This window comes from Arachis hypogaea, chromosome 10 (assembly GCF_003086295.3).
Source record: "Arachis hypogaea cultivar Tifrunner chromosome 10, arahy.Tifrunner.gnm2.J5K5, whole genome shotgun sequence".
Taxonomy (NCBI): domain Eukaryota; kingdom Viridiplantae; phylum Streptophyta; class Magnoliopsida; order Fabales; family Fabaceae; genus Arachis; species Arachis hypogaea.
Window position 1 is genome coordinate 25,425,817 of NC_092045.1, and position 13,850 is coordinate 25,439,666.

Here is a 13,850-nt window from a genome sequence, read left to right on the forward strand (position 1 = left end):
GTTCTGGCGTTTAACGCCGGGCAGTCTTGAGCTGATTTGGAACGCCGATTTGGGCCATCAAATCTCTGGCAAAGTATGGACTATTATATATTGCTGGAAAGCCCAGGATATCTACTTTCCAACGCAATTGAGAGCGCGCCAATAAGGCTTCTGTAGCTCTAGAAAATCCACTTCGAGTGCAGGGAGGTCAGAATCAAACAGCATCTGCAGTCCTTTTCAGCCTCTGAATCAGATTTTTGCTCAGGTCCCTCAATTTCAGCCAGAAAATACCTGAAATCACAGAAAAACACACAAACTCATAGTAAAGTCCAGAAAAGTAAATTTTAAATAAAAACTAATAAAAATATAATAAAAACTAATTAAACATACTAAAAACATACTAAAAATAATGCCAAAAAGCGTATAAATTATCCGCTCATCAGTATTACTTGGACGACCCAGTGCACTTGCTGGTTAGTTATACCAGAGTTGTGAAAAGTATGATCACAATTCCGTGCACCATGTTTTTGGCGCCGTTGCTGGGGATTGTTTGAGTTTGGACAACTGAAGGTTCATCTTGTTGCTTAGATTAGGTAATTTTCTTCTTATTTCAACCTTTATTTTATTTTCAAAAAAATTTCAAAAATATTTCAAAAAAAATTGTGTTTCTTGTTTGAGTCTTGTGTCAAATTTTAAGTTTGGTGTCAATTGCATGTTTTAATTTTTCTTAAATTTTTGAAAATATATGCATTATGTTCTTTCATGATCTTCAAGTTGTTCTTGTTTATTTTCCTGGTTTGATCTTTAGTTTTTCTTGTTTGGTGTCTTTCCTTATTTTTCTTGTGCATTTTCGAATTATTAGTGTCCAAAGTATAAAAATTTTTAAGTTTGGTGTTTTTTGTGTCCTTATTTCCTTAAAAATTTTCAAAATTTGTTCTTGGTGTTCATCTTAATTTTCAAAGTGTTATTGGTGTTCATCTTGACATTCAAAGTATTCTTGTTTGTTTTCTTTGTTTTGATCTAAAAATTTTAAGTTTGGTGTCATTTTAGTATTTTTCTCTTTCCTCATTAAATTCAAAAAATATCTTTTCCTTTATTTACTCACCATTTTCGAATTCCTTAGGTTGACTTAGTCAAAATTTATAAAATTTGGTAGTTTCTTGTTAGTCAAGTCAAAATTTCAAGTTTAAAAATTTATCTTTTTAAATCTTTTTTCAAAACAAATTCTTTTTCAATTTTCTTTTTATATTTTTTGAAAATCTTTTATAAAATTTTTCAAAATCTTCTTCTTTTTTTATATAATTTTCGAAATACTTGTCTTAGTTTATTATTTTGATTGAAAATTTTTAAGTTTGGTGTTTTCTTGTTAAGAAAGTTTCAATCTTTAAAATTTTAAAATGATATCTTTTTCAAAAAAACTTTTCTTTTATTTATTTTCTTACAAGTATCTTTAACTTTAAGACACATCTTTTTCAAAACTTCCTAACCATCCTCTCTCTCTTCATTTTTCGAAAATCAACACAAAAAATTTTCAAATCTTTTTAATTAATTAATTGATTTAGTTTTCTAATTTCTTTTATTACTTTTTATTTTCTTAATTTTTGAAACTTGCATAAATTTTTTTATTTACTTTATTTTAATTTCATTAATCACAAAAAAAGGGGAATACAATTTTTATTTACAATCCATATCATCTCCCTTTCTCCATTATGGACCTAAGTGGAAATGAACAGTCCAGAAAGACTCTGGGGTCATATGCTAACCCCACTACTGCTTCATATGGGAGTAGTATCTGTATACCTCCTATCAGAGCAAGCAATTTTAAGCTAAACCCTCAGCTCATTATCATGGTGCAGCAAAATTGCCAGTATTCTGGTCTTCCACAGGAAGAACCTACTAAGTTTCTGGCACAGTTCTTACAAATTACTGACACAGTACGTGATAAGGAAGTGGATCAGGATGTATACAGATTATTGCTATTTCCATTTGCTGTAAAAAACCAAGCTAAGAGGTGGTTAAACAACCAACCTAAAGCCAACATAAAAACATGAAAACAGTTGTCAGACAAATTTTTGAATTAATATTTCCCTCCAAAAAGGATGACACAGCTAAGGCTAGACATCCAAGGCTTTAAACAAGAGGATAATTAATCTCTTTATAATGCCTGGGAGAGGTACAGAGAGATGCTAAGGAAGTGCCCCTCTGAAATATTTTCAGAATGGGTGCAGTTAAACATCTTCTAATACGGGCTTACAGAAAAGGGCCCAGATATCTCTAGACCACTCAGCTGGTGGATTGGGAGCGCGAAATTGTGAACATTACTTTTTCACAACTCTCATAATCCCCGGTAATGGCTCCAAACACGTGGTGGCTCAATACCATGGCATTACACAACTTCGCACAACTAACCAGCAAGTGCACTGGGTCGTCCAAGTAATAAACCTTACGTGAGTAAGGGTCGATCCCACGGAGATTGTTAGTATTGAAGCAAGCTATGGTCATCTTGTAAATCTTAGTCAGGCAAACTCAAATGGATATAGTGATGAACGAAAATAACACAAAGACAAAGATAGAGATACTTATGTAATTCATTGGTAGGAACTTCAGATAAGCATATGAAGATGCCTTCCCTTCCGTCTCTCTGCTTTCCTACTGCCTTCATCCAATTCTTCCTACTCCTTTCCATGGCAAGCTCGTGTAGGGTTTCACTGTTGTCAGCAGCTACCTCCCATCCTCGCAGTGAAAACTAATGCTCATACACTCTGTCACAGTGCGGCTAATCACCGGTTTGGTTCCCTCCCCTACCGGAATAGAATCACTCTTTTGCGTCTGTCACTAACGCCCAGTAGGTTACAGGTTTGAAGCACGTCACAGTCATTCAATCATTGAATCCTACTCAGAATACCACAGACAAGGTTTAGACCTTCCGGATTCTCTTGAATGCCGCCATCAGGTCCTGCCTATACCACGAAGACTCTGATCTCACGGAATGGTTGGCTCGTTTGTCAGGCGAGCACTCGGTTGTCAGGCGATCAACCATGCATCGTGCAATCAGGAATCCAAGAGATATTCACCAAGCCTCAAATGCTTGTAGAACAAGAGTGGTTGTCAGTCACTTTGTTCATGAGTGAGAATGGTGATGGGCGTCAATCATCACCTTCATCAAGTTGAAGAACAAGTGATATCTTAGAACAAGAACAAGCGGAATTGAATTGAAGAACAATAGTAATTGCATTAATACTCGAGGTACAGCAGAGCTCCACACCTTAATCTATGGTGTGTAGAAGCTTCACCGTTGAAAATACATAAGCATAAGGTCTAGGCATGGCCGAATGGCCAGCCTCCCAATGATCTAAGATAGCATAAAATGAAGATAGTTACCAAAGTCCTCTATCATGATCTAAGAATCTAGATGTCCAAAGATGAAAATACAATAGTAAAAGGTCCTACTTATAAGAACTAGTAGCCTAAGGTGTACAGAAATGAGTAAATGACATAAAAATCCTCTTCCGGGCCCACTTGGTGTGTGCTTGGGCTGAGCAATGAAGCAAATTTCGTGCAGAGACTCCTCTTGGAGTTAAACGCCAGCTTTAGTGCCAGTTTGGGCGTTTAACTCCCATTTGGGTGCCAGTTCCAGCGTTTAACGCTGGGATTTCTTGAGGTGACTTTGAACGCCGGTTTGGGCCATCAAATCTTGGGCAAAGTATGGACTATCATATATTGCTGGAAAGCCCAGGATGTCTACTTTCCAACGCCGTTGAGAGCGCGCCAATTGGGCTTCTGTAGCTCCAGAAAATCCACTTCGAGTGCAGGGAGGTCAGAATCCAACAGCATCTGCAGTCCTTTTTGGTCTCTGAATCAGATTTTTGCTCAGGTCCCTCAATTTCAGCCAGAAAATACCTGAAATCACAGAAAAACACACAAACTCATAGTAAAGTCCAGAAAAGTGAATTTTAACTAAAAACTAATAAAAATATACTAAAAACTAACTAGATCATATCAAAAACATACTAAAAACAATGCCAAAAAGTATACAAATTATCCGCTCATCACAACACCAAACTTAAATTGTTGCTTGTCCCCAAGCAACTGAAAATCAAATAAGATAAAAAGAAGAGAATATGCAATGAATTCCAAAAACATCTGTGAAGATCAGTATTAAATAGATGAGCGGGGCTTTTAACTTTTTGCCTCTGAATAGTTTTGGCATCTCACTCTATCCTTTGAAATTCAGAATGGTTGGCTTCTTTAGGAACTTAGAATCCAGATAGTGTTAATGATTCTCCTAGTAAAGTATGATGATTCTTGAACAAAGCTACTTATTGAGTCTTGGCTGTGGCCCAAAGCACTCTGTCTTCCAGTATTACCACCGGATACATACATGCCACAGACACATAATTGGGTGAACCTTTTCAGATTGTGACTCAGCTTTGCTAAAGTCCCCAATTAGAGGTGTCCAGGGTTCTTAAGCACACTCTTATTTGCCTTGGATCACAACTCTTTATTTTCCTATTTTTTTTTCGTTTTTCTCTCTTTTTTTTTCGGTTTTTTTTTTTTTGAATGGAAATGCTTTTTCTTGCTTCAAGAATCATTTTAATGATTTTTCAGATCCTCAGTAACATGTCTCTTTTTTCATCATTCTTTCAAGAGCCAACATTCATGAACCACAAATTCAAGATACATATGCACTGTTTAAGCATACATTCAGAGAAAAAATATTACCACCACATCAAAATAATTAAACTATTATAAAATTCAAAATTCATGCAATTCTTCCTTTATCAATTAAGCACATTTTTATTTAAGAAAGGTGATGGATTCATAGGACATTCATAACTTTAAGGCATAGACACTAAGACACTAATGATCACAAGACACAAACATGGATAAACATAAGCATAAATTTTCGAAAAATAGAAGAACAAAGAACAAGGAAATCAAAGAACGGGTCCACCTTAGTGATGGCGGCTCTTTCTTGCTCTTGAAGATCCTATGGAGTGCTTGAGCTCCTCAATGTCTCTTCCTTGTCTTTGTTGCTCCTCCCTCATGATTCTTTGATCTTCTCTAATCTCATGAAGGATGATGGAGTGTTCTTGATGCTCCACCCTTAGTTGTCCCATGTTGGAACTCAACTCTCCTAGGGAGGTGTGTAGTTGCTCCCAATAGTTTTGTGGAGGAAAATTCATCCCTTGAGGAATTTCAGGGATTTCATGATGAGTGGGATCTCTTGTGTACTCCATCATTTTCTTGGTGATGGGCTTGTCCTCATCAATGGGGATGTCTCCCTCTATGTCAACTCCAACTGAATAACAGAGGTGACAAATGAGATGAGGAAAGGCTAACCTTGCCAAGGTGGAGGTCTTGTCCGCCACTTTATAGAGTTCTTGGGCTATAACCTCATGAACTTCTATTTCTTCTCCAATCATGATGCTATGGATCATGATAGCCCGGTCTATGGTAACTTCGGACCGGTTGCTAGTGGGAATGATTGAGCGTTGTATGAACTCTAACCATCCTCTAGCCACGGGCTTGAGGTCATGCCTTCTCAATTGAACCGGCTTTCCTCTTGAATCTTGCTTCCATTGTGCGCCCTCTTCACATATAACTGTGAGGACTTGGTCCAACCTTTGATCAAAGTTGACCCTTCTAGTGTAAGGATGCTCATCTCCTTGCATCATAGGCAAGTTGAACGCCACCCTCACACTCTCCGGACTAAAATCCAAGTATTTCCCCCGAACCATAGTAAGATAATTCTTTGGATTCGGGTTCACACTTTGGTCATGGTTCTTGGTGATCCATGCATTGGCATAGAACTCTTGAACCATCAAGATTCCGACTTGTTGAATGGGGTTGGTAAGAACTTCCCAACCTCTTCTTCGGATCTCATGGCGGATCTCCGGATATTCACCCTTTTTGAGTGAAAAAGGGACCTCGGGGATCACCTTCTTCAAGGCCATAACTTCATAGAAGTGGTCTTGATGCACCCTTGAGAGAAATCTATCCATCTCCCATGACTCGGAGGTGGAAGCTTTTGCCTTCCCTTTCCTCTTTTTAGAGGTTTCTCCGGCCTTGGATGCCATAATGGTTATGGAAAAACGAAAAAGCAACGCTTTTACCACACCAAACTTAAAATGTTTGCTCGTCCTCGAGCAAAAGAAGAAAGAAGAGAGTAGAAGAAGAAGAAATGAGGAAGAGGGAGATGGTGGTGTGTTCGGCCAAAGAGGGGGAGAAGTGGTGTTTAGGTTGTGTGAAAATGAAGGGTTGAAGAAGGGTATATATAGGAGAGAGGGGGTAAAGGGTTCGGCCATGATGGGTGGATTTGGGAGGGAAAGTGGTTTGAATTTGAAGAGTGAGGTTGGTGGGGATTTATGAAGGATGGATGTGAGTGGTGAAGAGAAAGATGGGGTTTGATAGGTGAGGGGTTTTTGGGGAGGAGGTGTTGAGGTGATTGGTGAATGGGGGAAGAAGAGAGAGAGTGATGGTAGGGTCCTGTGGGGTCCACAGATCCTGTGGTGTCGAGGAAAAGGCATCCTTGCACCAAATGGCATCAAAATCCACGTTTTGACCCATTTCTGGCGTTAAACGCCGGGCTGGTGCCCATTCCTGGCGTTTAACGCCAGGTTCTTGCCCTTTACTGGCGTTTAACGCCAGTCTGGTGCCCCTTTCTGGCGTTAAACGCCCAGAAGGGTGCCAGACTGGGCGTTAAACGCCCAACTGCTAGGCTGACTGGCGTTTGAACGCCAGCAGCATCTTCCTCCAGGGTGTGCTGTTTTTCTTCCTGTTTTTCATTCTGTTTTTGCTTTTTCTATTGTTTTTGTGACTTCTTATGATCATCAACCTACAAAAAAGATAAAATAACAAAAGAAAATAATTAATTATAAAACATTGGGTTGCCTCCCAACAAGCGCTTCTTTATTGTCATTAGCTTGACAGAGGACTCTCATGGAGCCTCAGAAATGCTCAGAACCGTGTTGGAACCTCCCAACACCAAACTTAGAGTTTGAATGTGGGGGTTCAACACCAAACTTAGAGTTTGGTTGTGGCCTCCCAACACCAAACTTAGAGTTTGGTTGTGGGGGCTCTGTTTGGCTCTGTTTTGAGAGAAGCCCTTCATGCTTCCTCTCCATGATGACAGAGGGATATCCTTGGGCCTTAAACACCAAGGATTCTTCATTCACTTGAATGATCAACTCTCCTCTATCAACATCAATCACAGCCTTTGCTGTGGCTAGGAAGGGTCTGCCAAGGATGATGGATTCATCCCTGCATTTCCCAGTCTCTAGGACTATGAAATCAGTAGGGATGTAATGGTCTTCAATCTTCACCAAAACATCCTCTACAAGTCCATAAGCTTGTTTTCTTGAGTTGTCTGCCATCTCTAGTGAGATTTTTGCAGCTTGTACCTCATAGATCCCTAATTTCTCCATTACAGAGAGGGGCATGAGGTTTACACTTGATCCTAAGTCACACAAGGCCTTCTTGAAGGTCATGGTGCCTATGGTACAAGGTATAGAAAACTTCCCAGGGTCCTGCCTCTTTTGAGGCAATTGCTGCCTAGACAAGTTATCCAGTTCTTTGGTGAGCAAAGGGGGTTCATCCTCCCAAGTCTCATTTCCAAATAACTTGTCATTTAGCTTCATGATTGCTCCAAGGTATTTAGCAACTTGCTCTTCAGTGACATACTCATCCTCTTCAGAAGAAGAATACTCATCAGAGCTCATGAATGGCAGAAGTAAGTCCAATGGAATCTCTATGGTCTCATCTTGAGCCTCAGATTCCCAAGGTTCCTCATTGGGGAACTCATTGGAGGTCAGTGGACGCCCAGTGAGGCCTTCCTCAGTGGCGTTCACTGCCTCTTCTTCCTCCCAGAATTCGGCCATGTTGATGGCCTTGCACTCTCCTTTTGGGTTTTCTTCAGTATTGCTTGGGAGAGTGCTTGGAGGAAGTTCAGTAATTTTCTTGCTCAGCTGACCCACTTGTCCTTCCAAATTCCTAATGGAAGATCTAGTTTCAGTCATGAAACTTTGAGTGGTTTTGATTAGATCAGAGACCATGGTTGCCAAGTCAGAGGTATTCTGCTTGGAACTCTCTGTCTGTTGCTGAGAAGATGATGGAAAAGGCTTGCTATTGCTAAACCTGTTTCTTCCACCATTATTGTTATTGAAACCTTGTTGGGGTCTCTGTTGATCCTTCCATGAAAGATTTGGATGATTCCTCCATGAAGGATTATAGGTGTTTCCATAGGGTTCTCCCATGTAATTCACCTCTTCTATTGAAGGGTTCTCAGGATCATAAGCTTCTTCCTCAGATGAAGCTTCCTTAGTACTGCTTGGTGCATTTTGCATTCCAGACAGACTTTGAGAAATCATATTGACTTGTTGGGTCAATATTTTATTCTGAGCCAAAATGGCATTCAGAGTGTCAATCTCAAGAACTCCTTTCTTCTGACTAGTCCCATTGTTCACAGGATTTCTTTCAGAAGTGTACATGAATTGGTTATTTGCAACCATTTCAATCAGTTCTTGAGCTTCAGTAGGCGTCTTCTTCAGATGAAGAGATCCTCCAGAAGAGCTATCCAAAGACATCTTGGACAGTTCAGAGAGACCATCATAGAAAATACCTATGATGCTCCATTCAGAAAGCATATCAGTGGGACACTTTCTGATCAATTGTTTGTATCTTTCCCAAGCTTCATAGAGGGATTCTCCTTCCTTCTGTCTGAAGGTTTGGACTTCCACTCTAAGCTTACTCAATTTTTGAGGTGGAAAGAACTTTGCCAAGAAGGCATTGACTAGCTTTTCCCAAGAGTCCAGGCTTTCTTTAGGTTGAGAATCCAACCATGTTCTAGCTCTGTCTCTTACAACAAAAGGGAATAGCATCAGTCTGTAGACCTCAGGGTCAACCCCATTAGTCTTGACTGTGTCACAGATTTGCAAGAACTCAGCTAAAAACTGATGAGGATCTTCCAGTCGAAGTCCATGGAACTTGCAATTCTGTTGCATTAGAGAAACTAATTGAGGCTTAAGCTCAAAGTTGTTTGCTCCAATGGCAGGGATAGAGATGCTTCTCCCATAGAAGTCGGGAGTAGGTGCAGTAAAGTCACCAAGCACCTTCCTTGCATTGTTGGCATTGTTGTTGTTTTCGGCTGCCATTTGTTCTTCTTCCTTGAAGAGTTCGTTCAAGTGCTCTAAAGAGAGTTGTGCTTTGGCTTCTCTTAGCTTTCTCTTCAAGGTCCTTTCAGGTTCAGGATCAGCCTCAACAAGAATGCCTTTGTCTTTGCTCCTGCTCATAAGAAAGAGAAGGGAACAAGAAAATGTGGAATCCTCTATGTCACGGTATAGAGATTCCTTGAAGTGTCAGAGGAAAAGAAGAGTAGAAGACAGAAGTGGAAAATTCGAACTTAACAAAGGAGATGAAGTTCGAATTTTGCATTAAGGGATAGTGTTAGTCCATAAATAGAAGGATGTGAGAAGGAGGGAAGTCATTTTCGAAAATTAAGTGGAAAATTTAAAAAAATATTTTTGAAAAACATTACTTAATTTTCGAAAATGAAAAGGGAAAAGAAATCAAATGATTTTTGAAAAAGATTTTGAAATTAGAAATCAGAAACATTTGATTGAAAACTATTTTGAAAAAGATGTGGTTAAGAAGATATGATTGGTTTTAAAAAGATGTGATTGAGAAGATATGATTTGAAAAACATTTTAAAAATATTTGATTTGAAAATTAAAAACTTGACTTAAAAAGAAAAGATATGATTCAAACATTAAACCTTTCTCAACAGAAAAGGCAACATACTTGAAATGTTGAATCAAATCATTAATTGATAGTAAGTTTCTTTGAAAAAGGAAAGAAGTTAATTTTGAAAAAGATTTGATTGAAAAATTGATTTGAAAAAGATTTGATTTGGAAGAAATTTTGAAAACTTAGAAAAAAAATTGATTTGAAAACAAAATCTTCCCCCTTTAGCCATCCTGGCGTTAAACGCCCAGAATGGTATCCATTCTGGCGTTTAACGCCCAAAATGCTACCCTTTTGGGCGTTAAACGCCCAACCAGGTACCCTGGCTGGCGTTTAAACGCCAGTCTGTCCTTCTTCACTGGGCATTTTGAACGCCCAGCTTTTTCTGTGCAATTCCTCTGCTGTATGTTCTGAATCTTCAATTCTCTGTATTATTGACTTGAAAAGACACAAATTAAAAATATTTTTGGATTTTTAATAATAAGGACAAACCAAAATGCAACAAGAATCAAATGACAATGCATGCGAGACACCAAACTTAGCAGTTTGTATACTACTGACACTAACAAAACGAAAATGCATATGAGACACACAAAACACTCAAGTCAATAGAATTCAAAGATCAGATCAAGCAAATCATCAAGAACATCTTGGAGATCAATAAGACATATGAATGCATGCAATTGACACCAAACTTATGATGGGACTAGACTCAAACAAGAAATATTTTTGGATTTTATGATTTTTTTTTGTGTTTTTCGAAAATTAAGTGGAAAAAGATATCAAAATTCTTAATGAGAATTCCAGGAATCAGTGCAATGCTAGTCTAAGACTCCGGTCCAGGAATTAGACATGGCTTCACAGCCAGCCAAGCTTTCAAAGAAAGCTTCGGTCCAAAACACTAGACATGGCTAGAGGCCAGCCAAGCCTTAGCAGATCACTGCTCCAAAAGCAAGATTGATAAGAAATCAACAAGCTCTTGTGGTGATAAGTTGAAACCTCGGTCCAATGAAATTAGACATGGCTTCTCAGCCAGCCAGATTTCAACAAATCATCATGAAACTCTAGAATTCATCTTCAAGAATTTCGAAAAAAAATAAACACCTAATCTAAGCAACAACATGAACCGTCAGTTGTCCAGCCTAAACAATCCCGGGCAATAACACCAAAAACTTGATGTTGTTGCCGGATCTTGGCACTGATGTTACCAAAAGCTTGCTCAAAACTTGAACAATCCCCGGCAACGGCGCCAAAAACTTGGTAGCGCGAAATTGTGAACATTACTTTTTCACAACTCTCATAATCCCCGGTAATGGCTCCAAACACGTGGTGGCTCAATACCATGGCATTACACAACTTCGCACAACTAACCAGCAAGTGCACTGGGTCGTCCAAGTAATAAACCTTACGTGAGTAAGGGTCGATCCCACGGAGATTGTTAGTATTAAAGCAAGCTATGGTCATCTTGTAAATCTTAGTCAGGCAAACTCAAATGGATATAGTGATGAACGAAAATAACACAAAGACAAAGATAGAGATACTTATGTAATTCATTGGTAGGAACTTCAGATAAGCGTATGAAGATGCCTTCCCTTCCGTCTCTCTGCTTTCCTACTGCCTTCATCCAATTCTTCCTACTCCTTTCCATGGCAAGCTCGTGTAGGGTTTCACTGTTGTCAGCAGCTACCTCCCATCCTCGCAGTGAAAACTAATGCTCATACACTCTGTCACAGTGCGGCTAATCACCGGTTTGGTTCCCTCCCCTACCGGAATAGAATCACTCTTTTGCATCTGTCACTAACGCCCAGTAGGTTACAGGTTTGAAGCACGTCACAGTCATTCAATCATTGAATCCTACTCAGAATACCACAGACAAGGTTTAGACCTTCCGGATTCTCTTGAATGCCGCCATCAGGTCCTGCCTATACCACGAAGACTCTGATCTCACGGAATGGTTGGCTCGTTTGTCAGGCGAGCACTCGGTTGTCAGGCGATCAACCATGCATCGTGCAATCAGGAATCCAAGAGATATTCACCAAGCCTCAAATGCTTGTAGAACAAGAGTGGTTGTCAGTCACTTTGTTCATGAGTGAGAATGGTGATGGGCGTCAATCATCACCTTCATCAAGTTGAAGAACAAGTGATATCTTGGAACAAGAACAAGCGGAATTGAATTGAAGAACAATAGTAATTGCATTAATACTCGAGGTACAGCAGAGCTCCACACCTTAATCTATGGTGTGTAGAAGCTCCACCGTTGAAAATACATAAGCATAAGGTCTAGGCATGGCCGAATGGCCAGCCTCCCAATGATCTAAGATAGCATAAAATGAAGATAGCTACCAAAGTCCTCTACCATGATCTAAGAACTAGATGTCCAAAGATGAAAATACAATAGTAAAAGGTCCTACTTATAAGAACTAGTAGCCTAAGGTGTACAGAAATGAGTAAATGACATAAAAATCCTCTTCCGGGCCCACTTGGTGTGTGCTTGGGCTGAGCAATGAAGCAAATTTCGTGCAGAGACTCCTCTTGGAGTTAAACGCCAGCTTTAGTGCCAGTTTGGGCGTTTAACTCCCATTTGGGTGCCAGTTCCAGCGTTTAACGCTGGGATTTCTTGAGGTGACTTTGAACGCCGGTTTGGGCCATCAAATCTTGGGCAAAGTATGGACTATCATATATTTCTGGAAAGCCCAGGATGTCTACTTTCCAACGCCGTTGAGAGCGCGCCAATTGGGCTTCTGTATCTCCAGAAAATCCACTTCGAGTGCAGGGAGGTCAGAATCCAACAGCATCTGCAGTCCTTTTTGGTCTCTGAATCAGATTTTTGCTCAGGTCCCTCAATTTCAGCCAGAAAATACCTGAAATCACAGAAAAACACACAAACTCATAGTAAAGTCCAGAAAAGTGAATTTTAACTAAAAACTAATAAAAATATACTAAAAACTAACTAGATCATATCAAAAACATACTAAAAACAATGCCAAAAAGTATACAAATTATCCGCTCATCATGGATCTATACACATGAGAAAGACAATTGAAGAGGCTCAAGAGTCCATAGATACTGTTGCTAGAAATCAGCATCTGTACTTAAGTAGTGAGTCCTCCATGAAAGAAGAGGCTAAAGCAGTATCCACTGAACTTAGTCGTCTAGAACAAGTTGCTGAACTCAATCAGCAACTATTTTCTATAATAAAATAGTTAGCAGAATTTAAAGAGATGCTACAAGAAACCAAAGATGCTAACCAGAATATGGAAAAATAATTGAATCAGACAAAATAGCAGTTATCTAAACAGACAACAGAAGAATGCCAAGCTGTTCATTTAAGGAGTGGAAAGACATTGAATATCTCAACTCAAAGCAACAGGAAGCCAAGAAAGGAACATCTGACAGAGGATGACCAATCACTGCCCAAAATCCCTCTGAGGACAGTAAGAGCTCAGAGAAGAATGATTCTGGCGTTCAAACAGTAGAAAAGGGTCAGAAGTCGGCATTAAACGCCCATACAGGAGCCAATTCTGGCGTTCAAATGCCAGAAAAGGGTGGCAATCTGGCGTTAAATGCCCATACAACACCCAATTCTGGCGTTCAAACACCAATGAGGGATCAGACACCTGCAAGTGCTGATAACAACCCCCTTAAGTAGGCTTCTCCAACCACCTCTGTAGGAAATAAACCTATAGCAACTAAGGTCGAAGAATATAAAGCCAAGATGCCTTATCCTCAGAAACTCCGCCAAGCGGAACAGGATAAACAATTTGCCCACTTTACAGACTATCTCAGGACTCTTGAAATAAAGATTCTGTTTGCAGAGGCACTTGAGCAATTACCCTCTTATGCTAAGTTCATGAAAGAGATCTTAAGTCATAAGAAGGATTGGCGGGAGACTGAAAAAGTTTTTCTCACTGAAGAATGCAGTGCAGTCATATTAAAAAGCTTACCAGAGAAGCTTAAAGATCCCGGAAGCTTTATGATACCATACACATTGGAGGATGCTTGTACCAAGACAGCTTTATATGATCTTGGGGCAAGTATCAACTTGATACCTGCATCCACTATCAGAAAGCTTGGTTTGACTGAAGAAGTCAAACTATCCCGAATATGTCTCCAACTTGCTTATGGCTCCA

At 39.5% G+C, this 13,850-nt stretch overlaps 1 non-coding gene across 1 annotated transcript; it reads left to right on the forward strand.

Moving 5' to 3' along the window:
- The first annotated feature begins 8,618 nt into the window (after positions 1–8,618).
- LOC112718922 (small nucleolar RNA R71) lies at positions 8,619–8,726 on the forward strand. The gene has a single exon (XR_003161248.1). It is a non-coding gene; the product is annotated as a small nucleolar RNA R71 (small nucleolar RNA).
- Positions 8,727–13,850: the final 5,124 nt, after the last annotated feature.